The 14,331-nt window shown below is 49.9% G+C and overlaps 1 protein-coding gene across 1 annotated transcript in view; it reads left to right on the top strand.

The window, feature by feature from the left end:
* The window catches only part of CDKAL1 (CDK5 regulatory subunit associated protein 1 like 1), a 3,349,023-nt gene that overhangs the window by 1,841,744 nt on the left and 1,492,948 nt on the right, over positions 1–14,331 (top strand). The gene's annotated exons all lie outside the window — the stretch shown is intronic.

Below are 14,331 nucleotides of genomic sequence, written 5' to 3'. Positions count from 1 at the left end.
CTAATATCGGGGCACCCTCTCAACACCTCCACCAACAGAATGCGACAGACGGCTAATAAACCAAGCCTAATATCAGGGCAACTCCTCAACCTCACCTCCACCAATACAAACCTCCCTTTAACTTCATGCAGTGCATGCCCTATGGAGGGATGCAAGCCTCTGCAAAGCAGCATTCAGACTCCCTTTTGATTTGTGTTTGAAGCAGCCAGAGATTTGCAGGTCTTCTCTTTAGTCTAGTGTGAATCTCTGATCCTTATCAATCAGGTGAGGCTCCTGCAGAAATCTGCTTTGGGTAGACCTAATTTGTTGATTACCTTAGCCCTCTTTCAGGGACTTTTTTTTAAAAATCCTGTTAAAACATCCATGACAATATGCCACATTTGAGGTTTCTGAGTAGAACCTAATTACAGGTGTAGGCTGCATCATCCATTCAGGCTTTTCACAATTATGACATTTGAACATAAATACTATCACTGAGACACATAGAAACATACACTTAATTTGAAAAAGATAATGTAGCAACTACAGAGGTTCTGAGGATCTGCAGGACCTCCCTCCCCACTTGATGAGTAACAATACTTAGAAAGATAACCTGTGTATCTGTTCTGCTGCACATTAGAACTCCTCCCTCCTCCACTTCAAGAGTTCTCCCGAAATTCAAGTTAACCCCAACTACAAATACATCTAATTAGGACATAGTTTCAAACACAACACTACTTTTAAAATACAGTACCATGTTCTTCTTAACCACAGCCCCCTGCAGGGAGTATGCAGCAGCAAGCCATCCACAGCCCCAACCAGAACCAGCATATCATCCAAGTCCTTAAACAGCAATGTCATAAGAGACCCAATAGAACAGTATTACTATAACTTAAGACTTTAAACAGTTCCACCAACAGTTGCCCCCTCAGAGTCTAGGATCCCCAAACAAGTCTGAATTTACTTGCCTCTTCACCTTCTGGCCTCACTACATGCTAATTCTGAGGCATCTCGGCTGCCAAAGGTATGTGGTTGAGAAGGGGTTTCTTCCCTCTGCTCCTGGGAGAGGTCCGCCAGGAAGGCTAAAGCACTTACATTTTCCGGGAAGCAGTGTGTTGAGTCTGGAGTGAACTTGTGGTAATAGGAGAGATGTGTGCATGGGCGAAGGGCTACAAGCACGAGACAGGGGTTATCTGCTTTCATTGGTCTTCGTATATATTTTTCTCTATTGGGCTATTGCTGTATTTGCTTGTGCCCCAGAACGATGACCTTTTGCTAGTAGCATGTTTTACACCTCTTCTAATGATGCAGCATTCTTTTATTATTTTACGGCATCTCCATCTATTTTGACCAATTAATCGTTAACATTATCAGGTTTTTTTTGTTCATATTGTCAGGTTTTTTATTCATATCACTTGTTTTTCACTGCTCGTTAGGGTCTCATTTCCCACGCCTGCAAAGTGTAACTACTGGTCTGCAGGAGTACTGTACTATGCGACAACTCTGGTACTGTTCTTGGTTTCAAAGTCCCTGTTTGAGGGGTTTTATTTTAAAATGCATCGCATTTTTTTCTCCTTTCATCTGAAGAGTGGGGTACATCTTTAAGAAAGGTTAGATTATCTGTTGAATTGTTAAAAAAAAAAAAAAGGTCACTGGTCCTTACATAAACCAACACGGTTAGGGATTGGGACATAAAATTAGCTTGGGCACCAATGAATAAGTGGCCCACAGTCACAAATCGCAATTCATTATTTTTGTGACAGACTTTTTAAGTAGCACCCGAGTGGAAGTTTTTGGGTAAAAATGGTGTTGCAAATTGTTCATTTTAAAGAGTATTCAGTAACACTGGTCACAACTACTAGGTGTGTGGTGAAGTAACTCATCAGACTGGCCACTTTTACCAAAAATACGGACACACTAGCATGTTGCACCTGCACTTTGGGCATTGCCCTATTGCAGTGGTCTTTAAACTGTGGAGCTGGCCCTCCTACGTGGTCCCAAAGGATGTCCAGGGTGGCGCGAGGCTCTTAGAAAACAGAGTACAGTGACTGTAAGCAGATATGGCATCTGGGTAGGGGCGACAACAGCATTTTTATTCAAGGGGGGCTCTGCAATGATTATTACTCAAGGGGGGAGCATCAAATAGTTGGAATACCTCTGTCATGGCCACTGGACCCATAACACAAAAACACACAATCTAGTGGTCCCTTTGGGACCTATAAACACAGGGGCCCTGGCTGGACTCCGTCCTGACGCCTGCGCCAGGCTCATATAGCGATGTGAGCAGGAACACTTTATTTCAGTGCAAGAGTGCTTTTATTTTACGAGAACTTTCCAGGAGCTGAAAGCCTTTATTCCAGATCACATCCTCATGTGCTGACTCATCGGGTGTGGCAGGCAGGCTGAACCAGGTGGGCGTGGTTTCAGAAGCTCAGCTATATAAGCTGCTCCATCCTGAAGGCCGGTGCTTCGCATTACTGTGCACTCGCGTGCAATGTGACGCTCACCGCCGCTTGGACCAGTTTACTTACCTTTGAAACCAGGCGTTCTCCTGCATATTCACCTCCAGGAAAACGGTGCTTCATCGCTTCACCTGCAGACTCATCTCCTGACATAAAGTGATCTTAATCCCTACGCTGCAGCACCGCATTCCGCATCCACGAACTCGGACCCTGTGAAGAAGAAGAAAGCCACGGTTAGAACATCCATTTTAGGGCCGCACCGTGCCGCATTTGAACTCTGTGCACCCCTAATTAACAACTTACCAGCTACTGTACTGCTGCAGCTTTGTTCCTCATTCCCTCTGGCTGTCGCCTCGAGCTCTGCAGCTTCTACCGGGCCGGCAACATCACCTACAAGGGAAGAAAGCAAAAGAGCAAACATCAAAAGTGGAACGGACAGCAATACAAGACCATGAACTTTACAATACAACAAAACCAGACGAGGAAAGACAAAGGCAAACGGGAACACTTGCCTGAATTATAGTGGCTTAGTTGCAGCAGGACTGGATTACCACGTGCAAGGGACCAGTGAAGGAGCTTGGTCCAGATCATACAAGCGCCCCTTCCAGAAGCAGCAGGACGGAGTGCTTGTCAAAACTAATCAACAGGTAAGCTTTCCAGGGACAGCGCATCCCACGGGTACCACGGTTTGGGAGAAGGGGTCTGGAAGGGCATCAGGCGCACAAGCTGACATTCTCACGGCCCCTATACTCCATGCAGGAGCAGTCTCGAGCAGCATCACCTATTACCACCAGTCACTGCATAAGCGCAGAGGGCAAAGTCGGACCCGAGCTACCTCACCCCCGGGAGGGCTGTAAATGTGCCCCAGCGCCTCTGCAGAGACCAGGTGAGCTTAACAACCTCTTGCCTTATTGTGAGCGGGTGTACTATCCTTAGTCGGCGGTGCTTGGCGGCTTATCTAGGTGAAAGACAGGAAGAGATTGTCCCGATCTAAACTGCTTCTAAAAATGGTATCGATTCACAACCGGTCTATCATTATTTATTCTTCATTGTTACGTCAATCGTGTTAAACACAAAATGCAAAACGAATTTTTGAGAGTGCGTGGAAAGGTAAGAAAAGAAATAAAAGGAAACAAGAAATTGTTGGCAAAAGAAGAGAGATGCAAGTGGGGAAGAGCCTTCACTTGTAATTCTATTTTCCCAGTAATTTAGCCTGGTGCGTGTTTGTAACCTTCCTGTATCCATTAGTATAGTTTACCGGTTACAGTGGGATTTTATAGCTCTACCACTTTCATCAGAACGGTAGGTTCAGGTAAAAATGAACCTTCTTGATTGTCTTGTCCACTCTCATACCATCCTGTGGATCGCTTCGTGCTCTGGTTATAGCCATCTGTAAGGGAGACAGTAAAAAGAGAGCACAATAGTGCGCTATTGGTAATATCTAGATTTTGTTTAGAGGCTCATATACAAGTACTAGTCTTACTTTGCACGTTAGTGCAATATCAAAGGGATGAAACAAGGAGTTATGGGTTAGCCTGTGCAGGAACAGCTCGCTATTTGGTAGGCTCACTAAATAAAGTTAAAATTCCACTGTGTTTTCATGATAGGATTAGGGCGCCAGAGAGGTGAATGTGCCCAGCCCTACAGGCCCCTCAGTTTGTTTTTTGCTCTTGCCGTATGGGCCAGTCCGAACCTGTAAACAAGCCTACATACTTCTGTATTATGTCCTAAGAAACAAGAACCGTTGTGTGAAGTAATTACTCTTCTGCATATAATGTAAGCTTCAGCTCTATCTTTCACTCTAATCTTCCATCCTTGTTTTACATGGCAGCAGGAATTGTTTTCACGCCGATCAAGACACCCTCGATCCCATACGTCTTACCCCCTGGGTTTTATAGATTTTGTTTCAGTAGAACCCGTATGCCCGCATTCAGCTAGGCAGAGGGAAAGCTGCCTGTTGCAGGACAGCTGATGAATGCAGAGTGAAATGAAGGGTTCAAGAGAGTGTCTCCCTCGGAGATGACAAAGCATGAAAAGCCCCACGGCCTTCCTGGAGTGCGATTGTGGCCTACCCTGCTCTGATCAGACGTTGAGGGAGCTTTTATGCTCCATCTGCCAAAGAGAGTGGGGCGCAGTCTGCGTCCTTGTGCTGCTTGGTGAGCCAGCAGCCATGATTCGCATTGTCACTGGTAATTGCTTATGTTGTGTGTCTGCGCCGGCAGCGCAACCACTGAGAGGCCATTTTGCAAGTTCGCCACCTTCTTAATGAGGGTATTGTGCCATCTATCCATGAAGTAAGTGGATGGCCTGCGCCACCTCCACCCATGCACACTTTAAGCAATTTTGGTCTGGTCTGGTTTGGTTTTTGTTGGATTTGGGCCATGTGCCTGGTGGTTGCTTCATTCCTAGGGTGACCAGACGTCCCGGTTTTCCTGGGACAGTCTGGGGAAATCACCCTGCATCCAGGGGTCCTGGGAGATTTTTCATTTTAGAAACCCTGTCCGGGTTTTGCAGGGTTGGGTGGCTACAGTAATTAAAATTGTAATTTATTTTCACAACACTTTCAGAATTTTGAAGTTGGAGGATTGGCACGACCCCCAATCATTCAGGTACAAGTCACAACACTTACTGACTGTGCTACAGAAACTGGCTTGCAAATGATTGTACAGCAAGCCATGTAATATCAATTGGAGCAAACGCCTGTTTTGAATTAACATGCCAAGATTCACAGACAAAACTGCACAAATGAGATCATATACAGTTTATAGGAAGGAGAAGTGCTGGAAATATGATTGGGTGTTGGTTGTGGGGGCGTGTTGGGGGAGGGGTGTTAATTGGTGGGCTGTGATGGTTTAGTCCCTCTTTTATATTGTTGGTAGTCCCGGTTTTTCGTTTTGGAAATCTGGTCACCCTATTCATTCTCTGTCCCTGCTTCACGAAGCAGCTTTGACACGGGGCACCATTTCAGTCAGCCATAACATGACATGCTGTACGAATGCCGTCATTGATTTACGTCGTATGACTTGTCTTATTCTGACAGACTGTGGATTTAGCGCCGTTTTAACGGCAGTTGTCGCTTCCAGGTGATGCCAAGCCTGAGGAATTCGCTCTCTAGCAGCAGTCACTTAAAAATTGGATCAATAATGTGTTCTAAGCTTTTGACAATGCCAGGGACCTTCATGCAGATCGGTTTCAATGATTCAATCTGGAGCATATGGCCTAACTTTCACCGGGGTGCCTTGCAGACGGGTCTCTTGTGTTACGTGCCCAGCTTAAGTGGGCATGTAAAACACATAGCAAGCCACAACGCCCCATCTTTGCTATGAAATGCGCAGGTCATGTGTCTCAACAGGAAAATCAACAACATCGAGTTTACTTAGTTCCCAAAGTGCAGGTAAAAAAAAATATTATGCATGTTCTCTTCCAACGTCTTAACTCCTTCCATGCCATTTTTCACGATGAAGGTTATGAGCTGGGCTCGTTACTTCACTCGATTAGTGCTCTGCCATGTAGGTGGGCCTGTGATCCAACGAATGAACAATGCTTCTACGGGATTAGAATTAGGGGGGCGCTATCGGGTGGCAAACCAATATTTTGGGCGAGGCATAAGAAGTGTCCAACCAGTCTTAACAATTACAAGGAACTTAAAAAATCTTTAAAAGTTGTGTGAATTATATAGAAGTGAGCACATTTTGTGGCAAGAAAAAGGAAACAATGTGGCACAAATACATACATTTTGCAACATTTATGCCCAGTTAAAGTTCTAGGCAGGTACTCAAATTTAAAAATTCAATTTCTAGTGCCCTTATTGTGCTTAAGGATTAAAAAGCAATCTATCACAAAGGGATTTGCTTCGTAACAGTTATGTGCAGGGCTTGGAGCTACTGGTAGCGTGGGTACTGTAGATCAGAAATTGGCACGGATTTGTCAATCATAGTAATTATATGTGGCAGATGGATAAAATACAATATTTTGAGCTTTTTAAGTGGCATTTCAGAAATGTTGTTTCACAATTGAAAAAGGACACATTATTAAGGGATTTTTGCGAGCGCAAATCCGCTAGAAGCTGGATGGTCTGCTAATAAAACTGGTAAAATCTAGTGTTAAAGGTGTGTTAAATATTATACATTTATAATAGTAAATATATATTACTTTTACTTCCCGTCCCCTTTCCTCCATACTGCAAGGGCGTCCCTTCCAAGGGACTCAGGACGGAACCTTTTTCACCAGGAAAAAAACCTTCTTCCCCTTTAAATTTAGAGGTTCGCGGGGGTGCGGCCTAGGGAGCATGCGCTGCCCTCACTCCGCCCTCCGGCGCCACACCTCAGTCCCCTGCTCCTGGTATTGGTTTTGGTCATTTAATAACACGCGCGGATACTTCTTTGTTCTTTTTATATCTTTTTATCATTCAGCTACTCGGTCCTCAGGCGTCACACCCCTCCTCGGCGCATGTCGACTTTCACAGGGTTCAGCAGGTGTCCATCCTGCAACGGGCTCTTCCCAACTTCACAGGCCCACGTCCTCTGCCTACGTTGCCTTGGCCCAGACCACGTTTGGCATGCTTGTACAGCGTGTGGCTCGCTGTCCTCGAAAGCGCTAAAGAACAGACTAGCCAGGTGGAGGGAGCTCTTCCAGAAGTCTCCTCCAGAGGACCTCAAGAACTTCGTGAAACATCGAACCAAGCCCAAGGTAGGGCTGATGTTCTCCATCACACCCCGCAAGGGAGACTCCTTCCCAGGGACTCTCCCGCGCGTGAGGGACCGGTCAGGTCCTTATACCAGCACGTGCACCGAGGCTGCTGCAGCTACCGGCCTTGGGGCCGAGGGATCCTTGGATCCTCCCAGTGGTAGTGTTGAGGTACCGGAAGGTTCTTGTACCGGATTGTCATCCAAGGGGCCCCACCCGTGTACCGGCAATATGGCTGCGGGGGCGCCTAAATGCAGCTCTACCGACCCCTAGGTCGAGGGTGTTGCACCTACCAGACCTAGGTCCGAGGAGCAGGGTAGGCCTTGTGATATACACCAGAGTTTTGGAGGAGGCTGGGCCCAGCGGGCTGAGCAACACGTTGCAGGCATGTGGCAGGCAGCTTGACAAGATGGCCACCGCACCAGACAGAGGCACCCGTCCAACACCATTCCAGGAATTCTGCGAAGAACGAGTGTCGAGGTGGGACTGGCCTCAACCAGGTACGTGGCCTACAGCCTATCCCTCTTTTGTGCAGGGCAGCTTCCCACTGCATCCATATGGGCAGGGTACGCAGCGGCTCCAGCAGTTCCCGGCTACCCCTTCGGCACCCTCTGCCACCTCTTTGGCCTTTGAAGAGGGGTACTTTGAGAGGTTCCTCTGCCTCATGAAGTCACCTTGGATGGGGGTTATCCTCAAGGACGCCATCAGGGAAGTCCTCCCCGCAATGCTAGCGGCACCACAAGCTCCTGCCGGCGCCCCAGACCCTGGCACAGCCGATGCCTCTGGCTCCCCAGCCGATGCCTCTGGTGGCTCCACCTCCGCCGCCTCCTCAGCCTCCGGCCGTGTTCACTGTACCCCACCCTCTGGCGCCATCTACTTCTCCTCCTCAGGATCCTCCCGAAGAGGATCCGGATATGCCAGCCTCAGCCGGGGCCTTCCACAAACGTCTTGCAGGGCTGGCGGAGTATCTGGGCTTACTCCAGCCTGAGGTCGAGCAGCTGGCAGAGCGGATTCTGGCAGAAGTCCTCATGCGATGCCCCTTTGCCAAAACGGGGATTCCGCTGCAAACTGATGTAGTCTCCCTTGCCAAGAAGGATTGGCTCAAACCCCACTTGGCCCAGCTGGTCAATCGATGCCTGGACGCCAAGTACAGGGAGATGGAGGAGGATACACTTTTGCTCTCGGCCCATCCTCAGCCACACTCCTGGGTGATCTCTGCAGCATCACTATACTCCAAGCCTCAGTCGTCCTCGGCCGCCTCCTCTGCGGCGCTGCTAGACAAGAAGGAGAAGATCTTGGAGGCGTACAGCAAGAAACTCTGTTTCAACGCGTCCTTGCATCTTCCTCAGGCCAACGCCGATGCCATGCTGGCTGCCGCCAACAATGGTTATGGCGGGAAATTGCAGACTTCCTCCCGGAACTCCCTACTCAGAGCCAATCATGCTTTAAGGTGGGGCTGGCTGAGGCCAAGCTGGTGGCGCATGACCTCATGGAATCCACTGTGGCCCATATCGACACCTCTGGCTGTGCCATCTGCATTGCCACGGACATGAGAAGGACAGCCTGGCTCCGGGCAACAAAATTCAACCTGAACATCCAGGAACGCATATTAGATCTACCGTTCGAGGGGGCGCGGACCTCTACCACTCCTCCAAGGATGAAGAGCTGGACAAAAAGAAAAACAGCTCACAAACGGCAAAGTCTTTATCCCTCCTGACAAAGACCACGCCCAAATCGTACACCCAATCTCAGCAGCGCTCTGATAGGGGTCGTACTTATGAAGGGTTCCGCGGCTTCCAGGAACTGAGATCCGGGCAGCCGGACCGATCGCCGCCTCAGAACCGGCACAAGCAACATAAAAAGGTGGGGGGGGGGGGTAAAGGCTTTTTCCAGTCCCCCTCCTGCGCGACAGCCTCAGAGGGAAAGAAGGCATCATATGCCCCTTAGAGTCCACGTGTCTTCAGTGGCGGGCAGGCTTGCTCTTCACGCATATTTCTGGTGCTAGAATTTCACGGACCCCTGGATCCTCTCTGTAGTATCCATGGGGTACCGCCTCTCTATCCCAGCCTCTCCTCCCTCCTCCCCTCCACAGGTTGGGACAGCAACCCTTTTTGCAGAGATCTGGTCGCTCGCAGAGAGCCAGGCAGTGGAGGAAGTCTCAGCCTCCCAGCGAGGCTTGGGCTTTAACTCTAGGATTTTCGCCATTCAGAAGAAGAACCAGGCGGGCCTGAGAGTTTTGCTGGACCGTTCCACCCTCAACCTCTCCTTACCCCTGCAAAATTCAAGATGGGTACGCCAGCTTTTATAGCGGAGACATTGTGCAAGGGAGAATGGATGTGCTGCCTGGATCTGAAGGACGTGTACTTGCACGTCCCAATTTGGCAGACCCATCATCCTTTCCTCCGGTTCAGGATCCTGGGCTACCATTTTCAATACAAGTTCCTTTCTTTTGGCTTCAACCCGGCCCCCAGGGTCTTTACCAGGCTCATGAATACCGTGGCCGCCCTCTTCAGGGCGCAGGACCTCCACATCTACCCATACCTCGGCGACTGGCCGGTCAGGGCTACATCTCCAGAAGCGGTTCACCATTCTTTCCATGTCCTTATGAACACACTGCTTGATCTGGGCTTCTCGCTCAATCTCAAGAAGTCACAGCTGCAGCCCAAGCAGACTGACATTCTTGGGCCTCATCTGGGACACCTGCCCCGAGAAGGTATTTCTGTTAGAGGACAAGATCTCGGCCATCAAGAGGGCCACCACCCACTTCCTCAGCAGAGAAGTTACCTCAGCATGGTGGTCCTATTAGCCATTCCATACATGAGACTGAGGATTAGGAGGATTCAGCTGCACTTCGCGGCCTCATGGAACCAATAGCGGGGCTCTCAATACGGGATTATCAACGTTCCTCCATCTCTCCACCCGGACCTAACATGGTGGTCAAGGGACTGCAACCTACAGAAGGGCAAACCCTCCCGGCCCACCCTCCCAGCAGGCCACCATCACCACGGATTCCTTGCTCGAGAGCTGGGGAGCCACCCTGGACGATCTCTCGGTGCACGGCACCTGGACTCGTCAGGAGCAGGAATACCACATCAATTGGTTAGAGCTGAACGCCATCTGGCTAGCACTCCTACCACTTCTCATGGGCAAGGTTGTCCTCATACAGACGGGCAACTCGATCAGCATGTACTACGTCAACAAGCACGGAGGCACCAGATCCCCTCCTTTGTGCAGACTGGCAGTCAACATGTGGGAGTGGGCCCTGGAAAATGACATCTACCTCATGGCAGTCCACCTCCCGGGGGAATCCAACCTGGAGGCGGACAGGCTCCGCAGGCTGGGAGCGGACAATTACGAGTGGCAACTAAATGACCTTGTTATTCAGGAGAGCTTCAACAGTTGGGGTCATCCCCAGGTGGATCTCTTTGCCACCTAGCACAACAAGAAGTGCTCTCAGTTCGCCTCCTGGCAGGGACAGGGCCCCAGCTCCCTGGGCGACGCATTCCGACTTGAGTGGAACGGCATGACGGCTTACGCCTTCCCGCCCACGCCGCTGATTGACAGAGTAATTTGCAAGATCAAGGAGTCTCGCCAACTCAACATCATCCTAAGATGGTGGCCGGCCAGGCCATGGTTTTTGGAGCTGCTCAGCCTCTCGGAAATGGCTCAGATTCACCTCCAGGCGGGCCTAGCACATCTTCTGACACAGCAGGGGGACAGTCATTCACCCCACGCCGCAGAAAGCAGCCCTCACAGCGTGGTACCGGAGCAGGTAATGCTACAACACCTCAGCCTCTCACAGGCTAATCTGGAAATCATACAGGGCGCCAGGAGCAAGGCTACCAGGGCCCAGTATAAAAGTAAATGGACCAGATTCTGCCACTGGGCAGACTCTAAGGAAATCGATCCCCTGGCATGTACCTTGGATGACTGTAAAGACGAAGGGGGGGGTCTGTACTTCTGCTCTCTATATGGCAGAAGATAGGGACAGAGGACCCCAGCCAAGATTCTCTATTATTGGTATGTGGTCAAGCAATCAAGGCCTAGCTTTTCAGGAGGTGTTGCAGGCTGGTTCTCAAGTACAGTGTAGTCCCCAAACACCCACAAAGGAATGTCCGTACACTGTATTAGTTAAAACAGTCTTTATATAATCAATATTCAAGGTTATATACAATATCACGATAACTCACTTTGTACTCTGTTATCTATAATGGCAAATATACAGTTCTACGTGGTACCACAATTACTATTAGATCTCTTTAAAGTGCATCAACTGGACGGTTAAATGTCACACAAATCAGTTTGTAAAGGAAACCAACAATAGATATGAGGAAAGCAGTTGTTTAGAACAATTGGCAGAATACTGGCCCCAATACCTAGACACAGTTCTGTGTGGAGATCCCCCCCCCCACGTGGGCAACCTGCAGAATAAAGATATATGACAAGCCCAGTCCATACACAAGAGGCTTTCCAATAGTTCAGCAACCCCAAAGTACCTGGCGTTGTAGAGTTCCTCGCCGGGAAATAGACAGCCCTTCTTGAGTGCACTCCCTTTAAGGCAGGAGCCACGGGTCGTTGAACGTCCGGCGATGAACATGATGAACTACGGCAGTGAAGTGGCAGCTTCGTTCCTAGCGGTGCTTGTTGACGGGGAAGCGTAAACGTCCTGCAAGGAAGAAGCGTGCGGGGCACTTCGATGTCGTTAGTTCTGGACCGCAAAGAGTTTGAAGAACTGTGGCACAGCAAGGGTGCCGAGTCGTCGGCGTCTCTGTTGTCTTTGGGTGGCGGGAAACCCATCGGTGGATGCTCCTCGGCCCGTCGACGGCCTGGCCTTCTCCGGCGGGAAGAGGCGGGCGGCAGTGCGGGCGAGCGTGTCCGTGAATGGAAAGTTCTTAGGCAACAGGAGCCCAGTGGCTCCGGTCGGCGACAGCGGTCGTCGACAGTGACGGACAACAGTCCGGGCGCTTCTCTTTGGGATTCCGCGGCAGTCCGCGTCTCTGGTCAGCAGCCGGTCGTAGGTCTGTCTACCAGGGAGCTTTGGCAAAAATCAGCTGGTGCACGATGGTCCCTCGTAGCTTGGGAAGAGGGTGCCTTGCCAGGTCCTCTCTTGGTCAATCTTGGACAAACAGCAGCTTTCAGATTGAAGTAGAGCAGCAGCAAGACTTCTTTTTCAGCAGGGCTTCAAGGTTAAGCTTCAGTTTTACTCCAGTTACTCTTCGTAGTTTGGACTTCAGCTTCTGAACACGATTCCTAACAGTGAGAGTTCCCCAGATATACTGTTGATCTCCCATTCATCCCGATGGGTCATACTCAAGCATCCAATCACTGTATAGGGCATTCATGCAGGCAGGCAGCCAATCAGGTGCATAGTGCATTCAGGCCATTCACTTCTCTCCAGACACTCACAACAAGTTATGTGTATTCGGACAAGTACCCAGCCATTCAACACTCAACACTGCATTCATACCAGTTTCGGGCAGAGCTGTCTCAGTCATTGTGTCAAACACCAGAAACTAAACATCCACAACAAGAAGTGCATATTCGTCACACACTCCATTCACCCAGGTCCCACCCACAGGCGTACCCACAACATTCGGTCGTTGAGAAGGCTCCAGCCAGTCTGGTCGGCACTTCCCCATACTACCATATATGGAACTTCCACCCAACAGCCAGTCAGGGGGAAGGGACAGAGTCAGGGCTTCCCGGGACTTCGGGAAGATCAAGGTAACAGGCGATGGATGGCACAAGGCCACGGGGGCCATTTTGTCTCCATCAGGAATCTACTGATTCCAAGGACAGGGCCTGGGCATCCCAAAATGGAGGATGCTCAGGGCAGCAGTCATTTCAGCACGGAGCTACCACCAGCCCGTACCCTGCTCTGTGGGCCACACACAGGTGCCCAAAAACATACACTAGGGGCTCAGGGTTGTACCCCCACCCATGGATGCCATAAGGGTATCCCATGGGTCTCTACACCAACCCAAAAGAGAGCTGCACCGCCAGCAGTCCCACGGAAAACACGACAGACACACAATAAAAAGCAGTAAAGGACAAGGATACGGAGGCCCTGTCCCGCCGATGCATTTCCAGCATCACAATGACGTACTTTCCTTCTCAGCGCACCTCGCCACTCTGGAGGGCAGGTTGACACCTGCCATACATACCTCGCTGCCATCGGAGCTTGCAGGAACTCGGAGGAAGGTATCTTCTCCTCCAATCCTATCGACAAGAAACATCTGACGGGGCTCGCAAGGCTCTACCCACCCGTCAAGAGGCAGCACCCCGCGTGGGACCTCAACATTGTCTTGGGCGCTCTGGTGCACAATCTGTTCGAGCCAATGGCATTCGCATCAGGCTGGTCACCATCAAGACAGCCTTACTAGTCGGCCTCACCTCGGCTCGTAGGGTCAGCGAAATCCAGGTGCTGGTCACCTCAGAACCATATACTACGTTTCACAAGGACATGGTAGTCCTGCAGGCACACCCAGTATTTCTGTCCAAGGTGCCGTCTGCTTTCCACTTGAACGAGGAACTAGTAATTTTCTACGTCTTTTGCCGATACCAAGGATGAAGCACAGAGCGTGCTGCACTGTCTTGATGTCAGGCGTGTACTGGAATCTTACTTGTACAGGACCAAGGGCTTTTGCTAATCGGACGCCCTGTTCGTCACTTTTGGAGGCTCAACAAAAAAAGCGCAGTACTTTCAAAGACAATGAAGAGGACCAAGAAGATGAGGTAGAGGAAGTGCCTACTTCTAGCACCAAGATCGAATCATGGGTGTACCAGTTCTTTGCACTGTTGGGAGTGTACCAAAGGCTAAAGCTACCAAAGTGAAATGCACTGAGTGCTCAGTCACAGACTACCTGCACAGTACTCCTACGGGACCACCTCCATGCGTCGTCACACCAAATCCAATGACCTCAATGCTCTCAGAAAGGTTGTTCCTTTCTCAGCAAGTAGTAAGCTGTCTTCCTCCACCTCATCCTTTTTAACAAATACTGTAACCACACAGCCTGATGTCTGCGGGCATAAATAAATAGAGTGCTACGGACCATTATCGTCCATTGCAGCCCCTGAAATGGGGGATAAAGGCCATTGGCACCCCTGGTTCCCAAAGCGGGAACCCAGGGTGCTCAAAGATAGATTTGACTTCCTAAGGAAGGAAAATCCTTTTCCAAGACAGCCAGCATGGAAAGAGAAGGCG

The sequence above is a fragment of the Ambystoma mexicanum genome, chromosome 5p, assembly GCF_040938575.1.
Source record: "Ambystoma mexicanum isolate Mex_15411 chromosome 5p, UKY_AmexF1_1, whole genome shotgun sequence".
NCBI classification, from domain to species: domain Eukaryota; kingdom Metazoa; phylum Chordata; class Amphibia; order Caudata; family Ambystomatidae; genus Ambystoma; species Ambystoma mexicanum.
Note: the sequence above shows the minus strand (reverse complement) of the source record. Positions and strands in the feature narration are given on the sequence as shown.